Below are 23893 nucleotides of genomic sequence, written 5' to 3' on the forward strand. Positions count from 1 at the left end.
TGTTCAGATAATAACCTAATACAAGATATTACAAAATATTTTTTAAAAATTGCATAGACTTTGTGATAGGAAATACTATCTTATCTAACAATATGTGCAGTATTTGCATCAAGTTTCATTACTGTCTTTTTTCCTAACATGAACTTATGTGCTTCAAGTACTAAGTATTTCAAGTACACTCATTATATTATTGCACCAAATATGATGAACTTCTGGTGGGAATGTGAGTAGCAGGATGATTATAATTCTTCTGTTGCCTCCTGCAATGATTTTTTTTTGTGTTGACTTTTCATATATTTTATTTTATGGTAAACTTTTCTTTCACTTTCTTTTTTGGGCTTAATGCTGCCATCACATAAAAGGCTATTTTTTTATCTGACAGCAGAGTTTGACTGCAAGAACAGTGGTTTATGAAAAAGAAGTTGAGCTTCCTATTGTTGGTGTCTAAAATGACAACTGCATTTTGTTTTGCCATTCCGCTACTCAGACAGTTGCTGTCAAAACTTTATAACTCTCTGGAGAAAGTTAAGTGTAAGCAGACAGAAAGAATTTACTTCCACTAACAGAAGCAAAGACATGCTTTCCAGGTATTTTTTGAGATGTAATCAAGAGTGACTTTCAATTGAGTTATAGTTAGAATTTTCACTGAGTATGCCTGCTTTGGTTTTATTTTCTTACTTTTTAATTTGCTTACTTTTAGCAATTCAAGGCAACTGATGAGCTATATAACCTTTGCATGTGCCATATAACCTTTGATGTGCTACATAACCTTTGTGCTATATAACCAGAGAATCACTATATCCAATTAAATCTGTGAAGTATATGTCTCTTCACTATTCTTTTTATGTTATAATAATTTTCTCATCTTCCTACCACACTTATTCCTCTTGGCACTTCTTGGATCTCAGCTGTTATCTTTTTGTAACTTCTCCTGTTCACTGTTAGGAATACAGTTATCTTTGTAAATCTAATTCAAGTCATATCTAACAATAGGATTAAGGTGAAATTCAAGACCTAGATATTTAATTAAACTAATAATTCAAAATGCAATAAGTCTACTGTTCTGTGGGATAACTGACATGCTGTAGAACAAAGATTAAAAGAAAGATTTGTCTCATTTGCTTCGTACTCTTTCCAGCTGCTGTATTGATCACTGTAACAGCCCTCACAGTAAACCTGGGCAACAGCAGGAAACGATGCTATGAGTGTGTTCTGGGTTTGTCAAGACTTAATCTGCTTCATACTAGGTAATCCTGGGGCTGTTTTTTTTTTTATTTGTCCTGAAAACAATGTTGATAATACAGAGAGTTTTCACTGTTTTTGGGCAGTGCTCACACACAGTCAAGGTCTTTCCTGCTTCTCACACCACCCAACCATCAGGGAGGCTGGGGGTGCAAAAGAAGCAGGTAGAATACACAGCTAGGACAGCTTAACCTTAATGGGTTATCATAAAATCACAGATTCATTCAAATTGGAAAAGACCTCTAACATCGAGTCCAACTTTGTTGCCCTTATTTGGAAGGCCAAAGCTGATCCTTCCAGTGCCACTGTGTCTTCCTTGTAGTGAGGGGCCCAAAACTAAACAAAGGATTTGAGGTGCAGCCTCACCAGTGCCAAGCAGAGAGGCACAATCACTTCCCCTGTCCTGCTGGCCACACTATTTCTGACAAAAGCCCAGAATGCCACTGGCTTTTTTGGCCAGCTGGGCATGTGCTGGCTCATACTCAGCTGCTGTCCACTAGCATGCCCAGGTCCTTTTCTGCTGAGCAACTTTCCAGCCACTTTGTCCCAGGCCTGTGGAGCTGCGTGGGGTTGTTGTGACCCAAGTATAGGACCCCATAGCTAGACCATATGGCATCTTATAGCTCATATGGCTCAGCATATAAGACTGGGGGAAGTGGAAGGAAGGGAGCACCATTGATGCAGTTTGTCTTCCCCAGTCACCATTACATGTGGTGGGGCCCTGCTGTCCCAGGGATAGCTGCCCATGGGAAGCAGTGTTTTGCTTGTTGTGCTTGCTTGCATGCGTGGCTTTTGCTCTGTTAAACTGTCTTTATTTGGACCCATGCATTTTCTCCACTTCTGATTCTCTCCTCCATCCCACCTGGGGAGAGAGCAAGTGCCTGTGTGGGGCATAGCTACTGGATGAAGTTAAACAACAACATAGGGAAAGGATAGAACTAAACTGAAATTCTGAAATGCAGAAATATCTGAAGTGGCAATGGAAACATGTCAGCACAACCTAACAAAAAATAAAAAAAAAAAGCCTGTGTGCACTTCTTGCTTATCATCATGCATTATTAGTGTGCAATAAATAGTAAGGGCTTATTACTGCTGGGCAAAGAGCTGGGGTATACATAGGCTGATTGTAGAATGGCACACACTCCTGCCCAAACTGACTAGTCTGAAAATATCACACCTATCAGATGTGCAGTGTTATTCATTAGAGAGTTCAAGACCATAAGAAATTGAGGATCTAACTTTAACTTTCTGCATGTTTAACTCTAACTTTCTGCATGTTGAAAAATCTTAGAGTCCCCTAAGCTAGTCCATCTTCAGCTTATTAATGTGGGACTGAAGAAACCTGTTCTTTGACTTGCGTGTATCCTCCATAACTTCCATGTCTTATCTTCTTCTATGGAACACTTAGAAGAGAAATATTTAAGATAAGTTCTTTTCAGAATACTAATTTCTTTGATGCAAGAGAAGACTTTATGCCAATAAACCCATCACTTTATTGATCTCAAGAGGAAATGAAAATTTGTTTATAGAAGAGTAGGACATTGTCAAAAAACCTAATTTTCTGTTTGAGTACACTGAAGTCTGAAGCTGAGCTTTCCAGTGCAAAGAAGAAAATAAAGCAGCCGTATTCAATTTGATTATTGGCTATTGACTAATTCTTGACAAATTTGATGAGATTTTGGGAGTAGGAACAATCACGTCATTGTGCTTCATGTTAAAAATCAACTGTGGAACATGGAAGATTTTATTTTATTTTTCTTGAATCTTTGAAACATATCCTGCTCTGAAAAAAATATTGAATAATTCTTGAACAAGTATCATACTATTTGGTTACTTTTCTAAAACATTCTCTCTACAAGCATTGGTAGAACCAAACCCTAATATTTTAATATATCTTATGACCTTTTGACTTAATATTTACAGGCAAGCTAATCACTCTATACTTTCCCAGCTTCTCCAAGTATTTAAAATATGAGTGCATTACACTGAGGTTATGAAACTTTTGCAATAAGGAATGAGACAAATAAATTGATTATACAGTCAAACTATAAGGGTGTATATGGTGTGTATAAACTTGAAAATGTCCTTGGATAATACTATAAAATTAATACTATAATTACAGTGACAATGTGATTAAAAGAGCCTTAGGTTGTCAAGTGCTGTAAGATGCAAGTTGGAATAGATTGCAGCAATGCTGTGTGTTTCAGCAACAGGGTGTCGATCATGCATTGGCTAATGATGAAGAATATAGTGGAGACTTTCAGCTTGGAATGCTAAGTGATCCTCATATGGGAAAGTGTGTATTATTCCTTATGAACAGACCAGCCCTTCCTTAAGGACTTACTTCTTTTAAAAATTTAATCGTATTGTTTCTTAGTAGCATACTCTTTTTATGGTATGATTTATGCCTGGAGTGCATTTTCTTTGGCAAAGAAAATATTAGTTCTGGAATAGCAATGAAATCCCTGAAATGTGAAGATATCTCACTAAACATTATAACTTAGATTTTGGTTGTTTTGTTTTTTTTTTTTTTTTTTTCCCACAATGAACAAGAGAATGTGTATGGTTTGTAAGAACAGAGAAAACCAAGCAATTTCTTGTTGCATTTAACATTAGTAGTTAAACATACTTTGATTTTCATTTACTTAACTGAATTCTGCTCTGTAAAATACAGCATATTTTCAGAAATTCATGTGTCATTGGAAAGAGCACTTGTGGTTTTTTAGGAAAACTAGTAATGCAGTGAATAGCAAGTGAGGTCAAGAGTTATTAGATGTATCATGAATTACATAGCATATGCTCAAATCTAGCAAATATTGGACTCAAGGGGACTGCACTGATGTATAAACTTAAACCCTCAACTCAGGTAGGATTAAGTCATTTGGGAAGCTGGTTTTCATGAAACACTTCAATTGTTTTCACTCATGTCCTGAGGATGATTTTTGCTGAAATGAATATGTTCTTACTGTATTAATGTGACTAGATTTTTTTTCACAGTAAAAATTTATTATTGTAATTTATTTTTTTTCTAAAGCTGTGTACTAAGATGCAGATTTGAAAAGACGACCAATGTTTTCTGATTCATTGACAAATGAACGCTAGCAATTTTTCATCTGATTGTATTTAGCAGTTGCAGAATTCCTTTAATAAAAACAATAACCAAAAAGCCATTATAAATATGTCACATCATGCACAACAATGCCCAGCTCTTTTGTTATCTTCTTTCTCAAATTTGGGATTATATAGGTGTAGTGGCTCGATCGTGGACAGCACTCATGCAGTTTCTCACTGACTCCCCTCTCCTATGGGACCTGGAGAAAATAGAAGGAAGGCAAGAGTACTATTGAGCAGAGATAAGGATACTTTAATTAAGAAAGCAAAAGTTGTGTGCCAGCCATGTGAATGGCTGACATGAAATAACTTAAGTCGGATGAGCATACCTTTATGCTTGAATATATGAAATTATGTGGACTAAACCCTATTTTTAAGGTAAGAAAACCAAAATACCAAATAGTTTGGAATCAACAATATTCAAAGATATAAACAGGTAAGTGAGCATTCCAGGGGTGAGGCCCCACTAAATCTGCTGTTTACAAACAGAGAAGGGCTGGTGGGAGACATGGTCAGAGGTCTCCATGGGCACAGTGACCACGACATGATAGAATTTGCAATACTTGGTGAAGTTAGGAGGACTGTTGATAAAACCTCTACCCTGGATTTCCAGAGGGCAGACTTTGGTCTGCCCTGGACACTGATTAAGAAAGTCCCTTAGAAAGCAGCCCTTAAAAACAAAGGGGTCCAGGAATGATGAACATTAAGGAAGAAATCTTGAAGGTGCTAGAACAGGCCATCATGACAAAGAAATGTCGGTTTTATCTTGTTAGCCAGACTACAAAGAATTTTTTGCCATCTAGGTCCTAAAATCTATTAACCTGGCTAACAGTCCTGCTTCTACAAGATAATGGATTTATTATCAGCTGTAATTAAAAAAATCTGATGCAAAAGGACTCCAGTGTGCAGAGAAGGTACAGGAGACCCATTAGCTCGACATATCTGAGTGGGAAGTACTGGACTGTATGGGTCTGTTCCAACCTCCAGACAAAAAGGAGACTAAGCTGACACCGTAATGTTTTGATGATTTGCTGTTTGCTCGCTACGCTCTGAAAGATCATTACTAATTTTCAAAGTAGCTGTTAGAAGTCCCCTTCAGTACACAGTGTTCTAAAGACCCTTGAGGAAAACATCTTGTCAGACTGAAGTGTTATCATGCAGGTTGTCCATACATGCTTATTAAAAGGGTTTCTTCTATTGAGAAATCTGGGTTTGCATTTCAAGTAACCACAAAATGCACCCTTATGAGATCACAAGAAAGTAAAAACTGTTTTACCTACTCACTGACCCTGACACTGTGAAAGAGTAATTTGACTTACCATGAAATAATGGCATTTTTCTGTGATTTGTTTGTAGCTGCCTAGTCTTAGGCTAAGTACATGAAGTCCAATCAAGGACGGCAGAAATATTGACCAGATGCAGGATGAACATCTGCAACATTTTCTCTACCTACAAGTGGAAAACCTCAGTCCAGCCGTTTCAGCCTGGTCAGACAAATTGATAGCATCTGTGGTTACAGCTATACCTGAAGACAATAAACATGACTAACAAAGGGATGACCTACAGGGTTTTGGTATGGAAGAAATATCCATCAGCATAATTTCTGACCACTTGCTTCATTCCTGTCATTTGAAATACTAAATAAACCCTTATGATATAGTGATGAAATAGGTCAGAACCTTATAAAAATACAGCCACCTATCTCTGGTACAGTACAGAAAATTCATCACTTGTGTACCCCATGGAATTACTGTAGGGATGAGCAAGCCAGTATTTTGATAGTAGCATGGTCCAATTAAACACTTATAAATTTCTAATGAGCTAACGAGGAATTATAGTTTCAGTTTTTAAAATGGAATAAAATCTACTTTTCACATGCAGCAGAGCCCCAGATCTATTTCAAAAAGACAATATATTGTACACAGCAATTTTTAAGCATGTGGAGTTCTAAGACTAAATTTGTGATTTTGTGCTAAAACCAGGCCTATTTTCTATTAAAAATTGGAAACCTACACTTTCACCTCATTCTGCTCATATGAAGATAAGTTATTGTTTGATGGGGATAGGAGTACTGCATGGCATGTCCTGTTGATTTTCACAGATGAGGTGGTGCAGTTTTTCCTTCCTAGCTGTACTTAGCTGCATATTTAAGAAGTAACACACCTGTTCAGGTATACATGCACATGAGTGAGGTAAAGGAAGTAACTCAAAGCTAATGAATGAATATATTTCTAGTAGGGAATTCTGTGGTGTCTTTTCTGGAAATGAGTGTGATGTAAGCATTGAGATGGCCAGTCATTGTCAAAATGTTACATTCTATTAAATCATGATAATAAATAACCCCTTTAGAATATATTTACTGATTTTAAGCACTTTATTCCATAACTACTCTGTGAATCTGGCCCTCCAAAGTACAAAGGAATTTATGTGAATGCAGGATGTTCTAAAACCAGCCAGCTTTCTTTCAGCTACTGCATCATTTTGTAGCAAAACACACATACTTGAAAAGATTTCATTGCTCAGTATTGTTTCAATGTGTCTTATTTTACTTATTTGCTTAATTCTGATGGGTCTCCATTACAGTCCAGAATGACTAAGCTACCTCTTTCAGGAGCTTGCATGAGTGGAAAAAGAAGCCATGTCAAGTTGGAGTGTTCCGCTACTTTTTCTTTCCTTGTTAGAGGCATTGATAAATGAGCCTAAGAGCACACAAAACTACCCTGGTTCTCCCAGAAACTCCTGATAATTCACCTATGGACAATATGTGTCAAAATGATGACTGCCATAGCTTAAATAATGAGACATGAAAATTGTAAATTATTTACTAGTCCAAATTAATTTACTGGAAATGAATGTAATTTACAAAGATCTACTAGTTGTGAAATAGAGACTTGAGAGATCTATTGTGAGAGACGATACGTTTTCTTTTTTCTAATACTTGTTGAGAGACTTTTGCTTTCTTCCAAAATTAATTAACTCAGTAATGGTCCAGTAGTCATTAAAAGAGGGTCTGGCTTCTTCAGAAGCTACATTCTCCTGAGAAACAGCAAATACAGGATCTGAGACACCACTAACCTTTACTCTTCTTCCTCTACCACCCTTGTAATTAGACATAGCAAATGACAGAAAGGGTGTAACCAATTAGTACAAAATACTCTTGAAAAAGCCTGCATCACATTTGTTAAATCTTAGGCCTATTTTGCTGTATTAGCTGCTGTAATTACAAACTCTGAAGCCATTATAATGAAAAAGGGAATGAGAAGTAGTGGTTATGGAGCAGTGTATCTGACATTGTGAATTTATGTGCTTTAGGGCCCAATCCAAAATTTATTGAAATAAATTTAAGTATTCTCTTAACATTTGAGTAAGACTTACTGACAAATACTACCCAATCACAAATCAAGCAGTAATGAAATGCCATCTTTTTTTTCACCATGTGAGTAGGTCAGTGAATTGTGTTTTAGTGAAAAACTGGTTTTGAGATAATTTTCTTTCTGTTTAGTCAATCAGAATTTGCTGTCATTTATGTACAAAATAGATTTTCAAATTTAATATACTGATTTACTGAAATTAGTTTGCATTATGAGTCTGGTTTATGATATTTGGATAAATATTAAATTCAATAGTTTATAAAATTCATTTTCATTGCTGTGATATGGATAAACCTATTTTATTCTGACAGAAAAATATTTTGTTTGCTCTCAGATATGCTGAATGAGGAAAATTTTGCATGTACAGCAAAATTGTTTATATTTCTTACATGATATGAAAGATAAAGAAAGCAAAGCTTATAGAAAATATATCGATAAAAGTCAAAATATACACAATGGAGTAAATAATACAACATTTTTTATCCTATTTTTTTAAAATATTTTTATTCTTTAAAAAATTATGGGTAGATACACTGAAATTGCATTTAAAAATAATAAATGTCCAGTTTGTCTGAAAATTGTAACTCTCCCAAAGTTCCAAAAGGATCTTCAGCTGTTTTCTAGTTACGAACAACACTCCAGATTCTGTCTGGATTATGCCTAAACTGCTAAATGGACATCCTAGCTTTATTTGGTCTAAGGTACATTTTATTTAAACTGTTTAACAGTTTTCTTTTTGTGTGTATATATATTATAGTATGGTTTAGTAACAAATGATATCACATGAATTATTCTATTGCATGCATTTGCTTCTCACAAAACAGCATCAATTCAGTTTGATCTGGCACAGGAAACATGTAGTAACTCTCCTGTTTTATTTTGATCTAATTTTTAGGAACAATTCCAGGGAGAGTAATTTTGTAATTCTTAGTTCTTTTACCTAGAAAAAGACCAAGAGTAAGCAATACCACAGTTAGTACTTTATAATCTTTTTTTCTGATTACAGACCTTCTTCTAAAACAAAATTTACCAAGTTATTTGGTGCCTGGTTTTACCCCGGCTTTTATCTCATTTCTCAGGAGCTGTCCCATACACTGGTTTTGTTTTTGCCATTTGAAAACATGAAAATAAATGGGAAATATTTTCATATGGATGTTGCACAAGTGCAATACCTTGTTCTTCTACTAAATCATTTCCATCAAGTCTTAGAAGTTTCTCCACAGCCATGTCCAAAGTCAAAATCAATCGTTTGTCTCTCTCATATAGAAAACTGTTAATCTCTGTATGAAATGGTAGAAAATGACACTAAGCAGATTTATTCTTGCATTTGCGCAGAGGGCAGTTCGGGACAGAGCAACATCCTGGTGCCTTGGAAACTGTGACTTGAACTAAAGCAAATACCAGACTAATTTAGATTTTGGTCTGTGTTCTGGATTTCCCTTTCTACTGTATCAGAAAATAAGATTTGCCCCTACTTTCACTTTGAAATGGCATTGAGTCTCTGTGATCAAAACATGCCATGCTGTAATAAATATACATTTTAAATTTTACTCCTTGATATTTAAGTTAATTTCTCTGCTGTCCACATTACAGTCTCAGTCTTCTAAATGTCTATTGCGAGATGGTATTAAAATGTTAATGTAAACCTGTTTCTTTAAAGAAAATGGTCATAAAAATCATTAATTCATTCTGAGATAAGAAACAAAACCTCAAGAGATGTTCCATTTAATATTCAGATATGGATTGCTTTGATAGAAGTGCTTTATCACTTATAACAAAACATGCATGGTGAGTGTAAGAAGATTATAAGACATCAGACGCCTAATAATGAAGGTTAGGTCTTGGATAACAAAGTTATTGCAAGTATTTGAAAATCAGAAATAGAAATGCAAATCCTCAACTAGATTTAGTCTCAAACATCACTTATATCTCCTCATATTATTGAAATATGAATATACAGTATTAAAGAGGTTAACATCCTATTATAAAAGTCATCTAGCTGTCAGGGTGCAGTCAATAGTAAAAATAAAAATAAACCATGAAGAGCTGTGATCTCTGTGGCACGCAGTCACTCCATATCCTGGGAGAACTCTAGGAACAGACTACAGCAGAATCAATCTTTATATTGTTTTTCCACTGGATCAAAAGCAGACAACACTCATTACTAAAGGAAATAATATTCTGAATTTTTAGAAAGGAGGGCTTTGTTATTTCTATGACCAATTTACAGCTTCCCTGACACTCCTAGGAAATGAGGTTACCGATACTGAAGTGTTCAAAAGAAGTACAGTATAAAAATCATAGAGAAGTTAGTATCATAACTAGAGAAACATTTTCTTCCTTAACTTCTCTGATAAAGGTCAAAATTGCAGTGGATGACTTTTAATTTTAGTAGCATATTCTTCAAATATTAATACAAATATACAGGTGAAGCTTTGGCAAAATCCAATAGGTATCTGAAACAAAGCATCTCTCATTATTTTAACAGCACCACTATCAAACCAAGGTATTCATATGTTTGTGTGATATTACTTTTCATGACAGTTATAGACATAACTGATGACTGCAGGGCTATAACCCAAATACACAGAGCTATTAAAAAAAAAAAAAAAAAAGCTAAGACAGTTAAAAAATCTTTAAAGTGTCTCTTAAAAGGTTCTTATGGACTTATGGACAAACTCTCAGAGGTAGAGCAAAGATAACACATTAAAGAAATGTGTTTCTTATTTTGTTATTAATGTAAAATAATTACTTTGTCTTTAGTATAAATACATGAGAAGTTTTAATCACATCACCACTTCAGTTCTTAGGGGAAAAAATTCACTACTCATATTGCTGACATCATTTGATCTAATGAAGTGATTCCCTTCACCTTTGACACCAGTGCTGCAAGAAGAATTTACTTTCCGAGAAAGAAATTTTAATCTGCTAATAATATGTCAAAAGTTTGCAGTGAGGGATCTCCAGGGTTTTTTTGGTAGTTTTTTTTGAGGACAAATAAAATAAAATAAACCCTCTTCTCCTATCAAGTGTGCAATGTTGCCAGTTCTCCAAAGTGAGTTACACTCTGAAAAGGAGTGCACAAACAAAAAACCAAACCAAACCAAACCAATCAACAAACTCCCAAAAACAACAAATGCCCACCCACAAAAAAAACCCAAAAAAACAAACAAAACAAACACAAAAAACCCAACAACAATAACAAAAAAAACCCCCAAAAAACAACAAACCCCCAAACAAAACAGACAAAACAACAAAACAGAAAGAAACCAAGCAAAAAAAAAAGTCTCTATGGCTTTATATTTTTGCTTCTCTTGGCTAATTATTAGTCAGCTCACTATTGCCACTGACTATGATATATCAATTGCTATCAAAGAAAGTAAACATTATTTAGTCCAAATTTAATTTTCAGATGTCTACTTTAATTGCTGTTCCAGCTCTGCAGTCTATGATAATCTTTATCATAAGACTTTCTGAAGTAGCACAGATGAACAACTTTGTTAGATGTTGCAACTTGACTGGTACACTGTGTATAAAAAAGGACAGTTCTCATGCTCCAGTTAATTAATTGGATTATGCCTTCAAAAGGATTGACACTTCGTATGCCCTTATTCTAAGCACTTTTTAAGAAAGTTTGCAGAATACACTTCAGAAGAATAACTTAAGGATGAACTTTCAACTTGTGCTATATCAGTGTTCTTTAGAAAAGGCAGTTTTAGAGGGCAGGAAGAAATGTTAAGGAGAAGATGCTGTACCGTACTTTTATGAAGTGTGGCATCTAAGGAAGAGATATATCCTTAGTAGGACTTTAAAACTGTTGCTGTCATGATTCCTAATTTTCTTGTTCTATGAATGGCTTCTTTTTTTCTTATCAGGTAGACTTTAGGCTAAGGGATTGGTCAAATATACCCTGGACATCTGTAAATATGAAGTATTATACTTAACATTATACAAATATTTTTGCTGATTATATATATTTGTATTCCTTAAGACATTAGTCTTCAGTCCTACATCACCTTAGGAATAGTCTGAATATTCATTTAGCACACAGAAATAGACATTGAATCCAGCTGGACCAGCATTAAAAATTCTGCCTGAAACTGAAAATACTTTCTCATCATGGATGGTAGAAGATCTATCCTGTACTCATACGCAGGGTCATAGTGTTCTGAATAACTCTGAGATAAAATTTAACTTATTTTCATTTTTTTGTTTTTCTATCACTTCACTTGAATAGAACACATAGGAAGGACTAAGTGAAAAATTGGCTATTTCTAAATATCTTCAGACCTGTAAAAATTCCAAATGCACACCAAAACATAGCCAGTCAAAGCCTAACAGAAATATTGAAGACTGTGATAAGCTGAATATTATATTTACAAGTTTGCACTAATCCCAGGTTTAAAATAAATTTAACAAATGAAAATTTGTAGCTTTGTGGAAATCAGTAATGATTTCTGTAGATCTCTGCAGAATGAGGGATTCATAAAAGTGTACAGTAGACTGTAAAAGGATTTCTGCTGAGTGACTGGCTAAATTGACTGTTTGGCCTGTTAGATGTCGATAGGTAAGGAGTCTGTGAAGGGTGTACAGAGGTGGTTAACCATGCTCCACTCTGACAGCCCACCTTCAAACTGTCCTTTTTTCAGACCCCATATTTCCCTTTTTCATGGTGACACCTAGATACTTAGAAATTCCAATGATCAGAAGAATTCTGGTATATTAGGCATGTCTTAACACCTGATAAAATTTTATGTCTTAGATGCAACTACCTACCATTAACCTCAGGAATATTTTCCAGCTATGTGATTCTGGGGTGTATGCAAACACTGCATAGAGTGTTTGTTTAGAGATATACACATGCAGGAGATTGTCACACATTGTCATACACAAGAAAACATTCACATATCAATGGAAAGAGTATCCCAAATGAGATATAAACTTGCTTGAGGGCAGAAAAAATGGTGCTTTATGACTCAAAATTGTTTCAGGACAAGAAAAACATAGTTTTATAATAAAAGTAATATTTAATGATACATATTTTATGCTGCCACAAAATTTTCCATTTCAAGAGATTGTTTAAGTCTGCAGGCCTACACATTATTCCATAACCTTAAATTCAGCATGAAGAAGAGAAAAAAAGATACTTTCTTACCTTGATATTAGAGGTACGACCACCCAATATTAATTTATCTGCAATTCTGATGAAAATAGCATGACTGATACATCTGGTATATAAGTCCCTTTTTCAAACACTGAAACATCAAAATAGCCACCAAGTCACTAGGCCTAAGAAGTAGTCAGAAGTTGAGGAAAAAAAATTAATAAAGTGATTAATTTTTAAAACGTGTCTAGAAAGAACTGTCTTCAATATTTATATGGCATCATAAAACTGCACCAGAAATGCTAAATACTGCAGAAATATTTAAAATCCATAATGCAGGTTAAAACCCTTTTTCTTAGACACCTTCACTGTAAATTCTTGCTTCTTTGCAAATTTTTACACAGAAAAACCTTGCCTAGCAGAATTCCAGCTGAATTGCTTAAATATTTGTTGCTGAGCACCAAAGATATTTATTAATTATTACTATAATGCAACCTCTGAAATGACTATTTTGTAACCAATTTGGTTTACAGAATTAAAAACAATAAAATTTCTCTTATTTCACATATTTATCCAACCCTAATATAAAATAAAAGATTTCATAATGGGCTTAAAGATCATTAAGTCAGATTGATAAACACCTGATTTGTCTTATTGAGGAAGCCAGTGAATATGAAATATAAAAGCCAACAGATTATGCAGGTCTTATTTTATCCTCCCACTTTCTGTGTTTTCTGACTGCTGCATAAGAAGTGATGGCACTAATTTGATGTTACAAACTCTTTGCACCCTGTTAATGTCTCTGTGAGCTCACCTCGAGTCAGACAGACACACTGAGGGCAAGACATTCTTATAATGCCTCTAATGCAAGAGATTTCTGAAAACTTTAGCTAGTAATGGAAATAACCAAATCACTGACCTTGCACTTATGTGTGTTAGGCAGGATCCACACAGAAGCAATGGCACATGATGAGAACAGGAAGTCTTAAATTGCACTAATTTTATATTTGAGGAGAGTACTGGGAAATACATATATGCATTTGAGAGGCAAGCAATTTCCAAGACATTGGTGTTTCTTGGATTTTGGTGTTTTGTATGGAGACTGTATCTCATTTCTTTCTGTTTCATGAGGAAATCCAAAATTTCATCACATCATCTTTTCCTGAAACCAGGCCAGGATTACGTTGCTCTTTCTCTGTCCCAGGATCATGTTGCTATTACTTGATCCATACGGATCCATACGGAGGTGTTGGTGTGGTGTGCAGGTTTACTCTTGCTCCGTCCCATACTTTGTCAACTTGTACAGGAAGAGTGGAGTATGAAAATACCACACACACTTAGAGCTTTCCCTAAAATTTTAAATTGCTCAAAGCAAAAATATAACAAAGATTAATTACTATGATTGATGGTCTGCAATAGCAAAACATAGTGAATTTCAAATCTAAAACTAGTACTCCCTTCTGTACCAAGTGGAAAGGGAGGCTTTACTGAGGAGAAACAGCAGCATTGCCCAGGCAGAGCATCTTAAACCAGGAGAAAAGCAACTGTGGCAGCTACTCTCTCTGCTTTCCCTTGGTTTTCATTCTTATAGGAGAGGGATCTGCCATTTATGCTTCTGTATTTTCATCAAATATAGAAAGTTTGCATATGTTGGATGCATGATCTTTGTTTACCTTAAGCTAGCGCTACTCAGCTCTCAATTTTCCTTTAATGATCTGAACTTGTGCAACCCATGTTTGAACTTCTGCAACTGCACTATGAAATGTGTCTAGATACAGTATTTAATTTTTAATGTATTATACACAAATTAAAGCACCTAATTTATAAGAGATTATTAAAATAATATGTTTTACCATCTCTATTGAAGACAATGTGCTGGTATTCAAACCATTCCATGACAACAGATATTTTATTTTCTTGTAAGCCTTTGGCTCTTGGTGATGACTGCAGTGTATTTACAAGTGAGAGTTTACACATGGAAACTTAGAAACAAAAGTATAAAATTCAAAATTATCTCTAATTTTGAGTAGCTGATATTAAGAATCTAAGATCTTTTATCCAAAGTTTTTAATTGATGTATTTAATTATGATTTTAATTATGTTTCCCTTCAAAAATTTTGTAGATAAGAAGGCAAAAGTCTATAATGTCCAGTCTACAGAAAATGACACATCTAGTTTGCTGACTATTCTGAAGTTTAAAAAATATCAGCTCCAACTACAAACTTAGTTCACACTAATAATAATGAGGCAGTTATAAAGGCCTGTATTTTAATTCCAGTTGTAAAAATAAACCTTATCACACTCTAATTCCATTTTTTCTGATAACAGAATAAATATAATAACAGATAAAATGCTTTTAAATCCTACCCACTTAGTGGAGCATCCCTGTTGGTCCTGAATACCACACACAATTAAAATTTTGATAAAAAGTAGTGTATTTTAGTAATGCAGTTAGGTGGTTTCTTTTTGGAAGAGGCTAACAGATGAACAAGTAATTTAAAGACTCTTTCTAATGTTAAGATGATAAGGATTATATTAAATCTTCCAGTATGCACTAGCTAGTACTCATGTAGATGGACGATGCTCTAGAAGATACTATTTATCTTGCACTAAGAAACTGTCCCCTCATGACTTTGTTATCCATATTTCTTTCCCTGGAAACTTGCAGTTTTTTCACTAAAAATACTTCTACTGAAAATAAATCTCTGTGAATGCATGGCCTGCTGATAAGAGAGATGGAGTCTGGTAGGCAGGACAAGAGAGCATGGAAAGATTGCCAAAATCCTTTCTCTCTCTACTATCAGTATTAGTGTTCTTGGTATTTTTTTCCAGTTTTTATTACAAAGAAAGCAATTGACATAATAATTCTTGAAATTACTAATATACTTCAGATACTTGATGCCACTTTAAATTATTAATTTTTACCCATTCTTACGAGCCATCCATTTTAATTTAATGACCGTGTTTTTAAAAGCCATTGCAGATATGCAAATACATGAAAACTTTGTTAGAAACTCAATGAGGTTTAAGTACAAACCATAATCTGATAGAAACAATAGTGTTTAAAATTACAAGCAGATGGGAAAAGAATAAAATAGAAAAACAATTTTCCTGCTAGGACACTATATTGTTTAAAGTTTGATATAAATTATGTCTTTTGTCAGAATCAGGACACAAATTTTAAAGATAAACAAAGCAAAAATGTAGGTTATAACAAAAAGTAATTGGTATTCTGTGCTTGGAAATATTCAATGATCCGTATTTAAATATAAAACATTGAAATTTGCTAAGATAGGACTTCATTCAGACAACTGTGATATTATCATATGTAATTCAAATTTTTAATGAAGTCTGAAAAATAGAACTATAACGGGAAAAAAAACCTATCCTTCTGCTAAAATTTTAGGATACACATATCTGCTCTGTACTACATGAAGGATTTGCTAGATGTAGCAAATATAGAATAATTTACAATGGGCTCTGCCTAAAAAATCTATGTGTCTGCTTTACTTTTAATTCCTGAAAAAATATCAGATGGCCTAAACAACTTATAGTTGAACCTATGAATAGATATAAAATAGGTATGAAACCTTTATTGGAATGAAATTTATCTATTTATCTTACCTATTTATCTTTATCTATTTATCTTTATAGAAATGAAATCTTTACGTTTCACAATAAATGCTTTTATCCTATTCACTGTTATACAATTGCTTTATTATCTTTCAAATATTTAGTTTTGTGTAGGGTCCAATTCTTGAGATATTCCACTTGTGCAAACATATTGTGTATAAAAAAAAAAATTATGTAAGAAATATTTTAAAGGCTAATAGTAAAGAGAAATACATACGCTTGAATCATAGAATTACAGAACTGTAGAATGGTTTGGAAGGGACCTCTGAAGTCTAGACCATCTAGTTCCAAGCCCCCTGCCATGGGCAGGGACGCCTTCCTTGAGACCAGGTTGCTCAATACCCTGTCCAACCTGGCCTTGAGCACTCAGGTTGCTGATGCTCTACTTGATACAACTGCAGAGGTTTGGCCAGAAAACCTTTACTGAATCAAGTTGGTTTCTGGCATTCTTTGTGCATATTATTATGCTTGAGCATGAAGAGCTCTTCCACTTTCAGAAAAATGTTCTCAAACAGCTGCCAGCTCTCAGACTCATCCCCAGGCTGTCATTAGTGCTACGGTTATGGTTAGGGTTCAGGGAGCAGAAGGGCCTCTAGATCCAGGGACTCTGTACTGGGACAGACACACCAAGGGAAGCACAGTACTGTGTAAGCATTGCTTCCACCACAAATTTCAGACCCAGTTTCCCTGAAAGTGTAGGATCTCTGAATCCTAACCCTAATGGCAACTAAAGTTTGAGGTGCACCCATGGAGAACCATGGGTGTCCCAGATATTTTTTTTTTTAATGTTTCAAATTGAAATAATGCAAATACAAATCTCCTTTATCATTTTGTGCAAGCCACATATACTTGAGCTTAAAGGAGTTATGCTGCACCTTGTAAAGGCAAGGAAAGACAAGAAGTAAGCAAGGAATATTTAAAAAATTTTTGTTGTTGATCTGTGGAGTAATACTGGGCAAGAAATAACTTTTCCCACAGAAGTGGAAAGATGTATTGTAGAATCCTGTGTTTCTGTGGTTCAAACATCTGCTGAAGACTGCACTTGGAGTGACTCACTGAAGAAAAAATCTTTCCCAAAGAGAATAACAAACTTGCAAAAACTGGAAGAAAGCCTTTCTGTAACCTAAATGCACAAATTGCTAAATTCGCTTAACCATTACTGGAAGTTTAATTAAAGAATTGTTTTTCTTTGCAACTGAATAATTTGTTTAAAATAATATTCAATTTAAAAAAATATAACCTGTTATCTAATGCAACTAGTCTAAAAACCTGTCAAGAAAGGGAGTGTGAAAGCCCTCTAAGTTTGAGAAACCCATTTTGGTGACACTCACAAAATACTCAAATTCTTTTTAAACATGTTGCTAGGTAAGTGTCCAGATGTCTGGGTGACAATATTATATGTATCTGTGTTAATATGAATGAGGCATATTCCAGTCCCATTCCACTGGAGCCACAGATATGACAAAAAATAATTATTTTCTAATATTACAACAGCAAAGCCTCCACAAAACAGTGTGGAATAAAAGCAACACAAATGGCATAAAAAATATTATTTCCTGGAAATATGGGAAATGTCACATATTATGATTTTTTTTTTTGTTGTTATTTTCTTTTTACACTATTAGATTAGTACAGTTCTGTACCAGGCAGCTGACAGGGCTAGTGGGATCCCTGCCATTAGAGGTGTTTGGCAACCTGCTTGGATTAGACTTGCTTTGAGTAGGGAACTGGATTAGGTGACCTCTTGATTCTGGTTCTGTGATTGCATTATTCTGGTGAACTATCAGAAGGTTTATTTTTCAGGCTGTTAATTTACAGTGGAAGCCCTCTCTGCCACTGCCTGAAAAGAAGTTGCAGCCAGGTGTGGTCAGCCTTTCCTCCCAGGAAGCCAGTGACAGGACAAGAACACACAGTCTGAAGCTGTTCCACAAGAGGGTTAAGTCGGACATTAGGAAGAAGTTCTTCACAAAAAGGGTCATTGGATATGGAGTGAGCTGCCCAAGGAGATGGTGGAGGCACCATCTCTGGAAGTGTTTCTTAAAGACTGGATGTGGCACTTAGGGCCATAGTTAATTGGCAAGGTGGTCTTAGGTCGTAGGTTGGACTTGATCAGTCTCAAAATGCTTGATTCTGTGAATCTGTGATTGCTATTCACAACAGTGACATAGGCTTTGGTGCTTTCTCTACTTAGCTGCACCCTCTGCTCTGTTTGAATATCACCACACTGGAGCCATGCATTTTTTGTGCTCTGGTGTCTCAGACTCTTGCTTTCAAGTGTATTTATCACTAAATGGTTTGTCATTGATCACTCCTCAAGTATTTTTACTTTGTTGTAAATAAATAATTCTATGAGGTCAATATTTCTACAATTCTGGAAAAACACACTGTAGATAATATTTGAATACTGATGGTTACTTGAAGTAACATTAAATAATCTTTCAAGGTATCTTCTCAATAAGTAAAGTTATAAATAAATTATAAGAATGCTCTTAAGAGCTTTTTCTAAAGAAAATTTATAAAAATTAATGAAGTCAGATAATTTGGAAATTTCCTTAGTTCCATTTGAAAGAGCATAGAAGAGCATAGAAACTGAAGTGAAATATCACTCCCAATAATTCTCAATACCAACTTTCAGAATCATGTACAGCTGTGCATGTATGATATATATGTGTACACACACACACACACAAATGCATGGGTAAAAAGTGAGTTTTACCCTCATAACTGTCCTTCCAAGATGACTGGAAGTATGCAGATAACCAAATATCAAACAAATCATTAATAAGATTACCTAGTGGTTAATTTTCATACATGTTTGTCCATTCACATTTTGAAAATAAGATTCATAATATTAAGTTCTGTATGTTTTCAGGACTATTAAATTTGAAATAACAACATCACTAGAAAAAAAATCATTGGAATCAAAACCTATCATCAGAATAGTAAAAAAACCTAGGAGGAAAAGAAAAAAAAGCCAGAGAAATTTGATACAACTCCTACTAATGACAAAATGCTCTTGAACATGAGATGCATATGATACATATCATCCACTGAGATTCTTTAACCTAATTATACATGTTTTGCCTCATTTAATTCTTTGGATGTTGGAAGTGGAAGTCCAAACTTACAATAAGAACTTCAATTTAATATATTTGTCATATTTCAGCCAAACCATTCTTTAGTTTTGGAATGGATTATACAAAATACATCAGCTGAATGATAGAGGAAAAGTTAAAATTATGTCAAGAGATTAGCCATTATTGGCATATATATATTTCTACAGAAAAATATTGAAAGATACCTTTTAACATGTTGAAACTAAAGAATTTACTACATTTTTAGAAATAAGTATGTTGCAGGAATATTTAATACTCCTCATAAGTTATTTTCTTCTGCTTGCATGCATAATTTCTTTCACCATTCTCTGAAACATTAGACACTGTTCTGTGAAATGATGGAATCAAACCAAATTATTTTGGAACATATTAGCTCAATACTCTCATACTGATTACTCAAAGGTATTTTTCTGTCTGACAAGAACATACATACATTACATACTACTTGTCTATTTTAAGAGAATAGCATAAGTACACAGAGGGTCTTATCTAATGTCAATGAAGTCAACAGAATGAGTCTAACACACTTCTTTGGATGAAGCCATAGCTCATTAGAGACAACTAATGTTTCGATGTTGATGCAAATCTTAATCAGACAAATTAAGATATTTATGCTTTAGCTTCAGCTGTAAGGCATGAGACAACTTAATGACAGGGTTTGGGTTTTCAATGAGAAAAGTATATCTGCCAACTTGAATTTTAATTACTCTAATACTGTCAGTGAGCTTCAAAGAAATCTGCTGGACTGATAAGGTGTGTTATAACTCTACAATTTCATACAGATTGTAATGTGGCATTTCTAGAAGCTTTACACAGAAAAATAAGCTTCACTATACTCTTTTTCACTGAAACATCATCTTGTAAGACAGAAACACAGAGGTTACATATCTCAAATATTAGAAAGATGATTTTGTTAAAGTGTCCTTCTACTGATCTCATAGCTGTGCATAGGAAAGATTTAGCAGTGATTTCAGGGGCACCAGGATTTCAAATAGTATTATTAGATAATTCTCGACATGTTTATTTTTAAAACATCTGAGAAAAGAAAGGGAATAAAAAGAATTTTCAAACATCACTTCCAGTGTACATCATTCTCCACTCCTTTGTGTTTGAAAACATCTAAAGCAACCAGAATTTGTTGAGATTGCTGAGTCTACATTAGGAATGGTTGAATGCCCATAAATATCTAGCAATATCAAGGACATTTCTTTTTCCAAATTTATTTCTTATGTGAATTATCTGGAAAGCAGTCTAAGCACGTTAGTGGAATGACAATGAATATATAAATAAATGTATGCAGGATACTAAAACTAAGGAGGAGAGAGAAAGAGGATAAAAAGTTTGCAATCATAAAAAACAAGCATGATGAAAGTAAGATGAAAATGTGGTCAACCCTTCTCTACCCTCAGAAATATGTATCTACTCTGTAATAAACCTGCTTGAATGACAGCTGTATTTTTAAAAGATGCACAGAAAATTAACAAAGTAGTATCTGAGAACTCTAGTCTTACATTCCAAGGAAAAATTTGATTTTCAGCATGTGTGTGGAACCTGCCTCATATAAGACACTGAATTTCATGATACTATTTTCTAAAGGGTTCTGACAGTGTGACATTCATAGAGTCATAGAATCATAAAATACTTTAGGCTGGAAGGGACTTTCAAAGATGGATCATCAGTCCAACCCCTCTGCCAAGGGCAGGGACATATTTCTCTAGATCAGGTTGCTGTTGTTCAAGCCTGACCTGGAGGCCTGATCTGGAGTCTCACCAACCACATTGTAAAAAAATGTCTTCCTTATGTCTAAATCTGTCATCTTTCAGTTTAAAATCATTGCCCCTTGTTCTTTCACCACAGACCTTAAAAAAGTATTTTCCTGACTTTCTTAACATCCCTTTATATGTTGAAAAGGCATTAAATGCTCCATAATCTGAACTACGCTCTTACTAAGTCACAGTCTATGATGGTTGCTTCTGAAGCCTAACAGGGGAAAAAATCCCACATTCTTTCAGGAGATATCTAGATATGAAAACAGGAAGAAAAAAACCCAAACAAAACAGTTCTTCACTTTCCTTATTTTTGCTATGAAGGTATAAGTATGTATTGTAAAAACAGTCTTAAAAACCTCTAACGCCAGAGACTACCTAACCTCACAGCCTGTTCCAAAGCTTTACTGCCTTCAAGGTGAAATACATCTTTATACTATGTCTGAATATCTCCTTCTCATTTATGCTTCATGTGCTGCTGCTGCAGAGACTGGCCTGCCTGGAGCAGAGATTGCCCTCCAGCCCAAGAGGGAGAACATAGTGATGACATTCTCTATCTGCAGCCTATGGACAACCACAGTGGAGCACAAATCCACTCTGCATCTCATGGAGAACCACATGATGCATCAGGTGGATACATTCTGAAGGAAGGTGCAGCGCTTGGGTAACCCAAGCGCAACCAGACTCCCAACAGGAATTGCATCCTCTGCAGAGAAGTCTACCCAGGAGCAGTTTTCCTGGCACAAACTGTGTCCCTGGATCACCCACATTGAAATTGTCTCTTTCTGGTACTCCACGTGAAGGATTCAAGTTGGAGCAGTTAATGGAAAACTGTCTCCCATGGGAGAGATCCTATGCTATAGAAGAGGAATGGCCTAAGGGGAAAGGAGCAGAAGAAATGAAGTGTTATAAGCAGACTGCAACCCCCATTCCCTAACACCCTGCAATCATGAGAGCAAGAGGAGGTAGAAGAGTGAATGAATGACACTGAGCTTGAGGAGAAGGTGGGTACATGGAGAAGGTATTTTTATGTTTGTCTTTATTTTCTCACTGTGCTACTCTGTTATTAATTGTCAGTAAATTCAGAAATCTTCCCCTAATCATGTTTTTCACATGACAGTAATTGATCTCCCTGTCTTTATCTCAGCCCATGAGCTTTCACATCTTCTTTCCTCTCCTCATATTAATGGGGAATGAGAGAGCAGTGGCTGGGAATGGTAGTCAGCTAGGGTGAAACCCACCATATTATCCCAGAAGGAAACCAGGCTGACCACACATAAATTACCCTTAGTAAACACTATGCTTTCTATTCCTCTTCCTCCTACGCCCAGAAATCTGTTTAGGGGGGCTCACTCTATGACTTTCCCAGAGATCCTAGGATCCTTGGCTGACCTAGTAGAGATAGATGGCAGAAAAACATTTGAGATTAGAGAATGAGGAACTTTGGGAAGATAGCAATTTGCAGATTAACCTTTGATGTGGATACATTTGTAAGAGAAAATTATTTATCATATTTGTAGTTAAGGCTAACATAATTTGTTTGCTCTAAAAATACTATTAATTAATTTTCAGTATGTCTCTAATTTCACAAACATAGTTCAAGAAGATATATTAGGTGGAATCCCCTGCTGAAATGAAATATCACTCAGTAAGAGAGGCTATAAATCCTAGCAAGTGTTATTTAAAGTGCTCTAGGATCTCATCAGACAATGTCATATCACATCACAGAGAAAACCACAAATTTGTTTGTTGTCATATCAGCTAAGCAGCAACTATAATGTTCTATGATGTGATATAACCTGACATACGGCAGGAAAGGTGCAAGGGTTATTGATGTACTAGGAACCATGGAAGTGCCTGAGAATGATCACATAAGAATTAGGGCTTTTCTGCACGTGGAAAGATGACACAGCTGCTGAGGGAGCCAGCTAGGGAAGACACCCTGTTGAATCTGTTTACAGAGGACTGGTGGGTAATACGGTGCTTGGAGGCAGTCTTGGGCATGCTGATCATGAAAAGTTACGAGTTTTTTGTTCTCAGGGATCTAAAGAAGGAGGTCAGCAAACAGCTGCCTTGGATTCCTACAGGGCAGACTTTGGCCTGCTTAGGGGAGTGGGTGAGAGAGTCCCTTGGAAGACAGTCCTGGAGGGCAGAAGAATACACAAAATCTGGACATTCTTCAAGAAGGAAATCTTATGCAGGCAGTAACAAGCCACTGCCATGTGCTAAAGCATGTGTTGGCAGGACCAGCCTGGATGAACCAAGGGCTTTGGCTGGAACTCAGGAGAAAAGGGAGAGTTTATGCTCTTTGGAAGAAGGGACAGACAAGTCAGGATGATGACAAAGATGTAATAAATTGAAAACAAAATGTAGTCTATAGGTCCTATAAGTCAGCTTTCCACAATTCCACAAACCTACAAATTGAAAAATTTGTACTTGCACCAAACAAGGACAGGTGGCATACTCCTTGTCTTGGAAGTCCTGAGTTTATGGGAAATAAACTTGATTATGTCAGGAAGGTGGGGTCTTGGAGGTTACTAGAGCACCAGT

The sequence above is a fragment of the Pyrgilauda ruficollis genome, unplaced genomic scaffold, assembly GCF_017590135.1.
Source record: "Pyrgilauda ruficollis isolate IOZ18807 unplaced genomic scaffold, ASM1759013v1 scaffold40, whole genome shotgun sequence".
Taxonomy (NCBI): domain Eukaryota; kingdom Metazoa; phylum Chordata; class Aves; order Passeriformes; family Passeridae; genus Pyrgilauda; species Pyrgilauda ruficollis.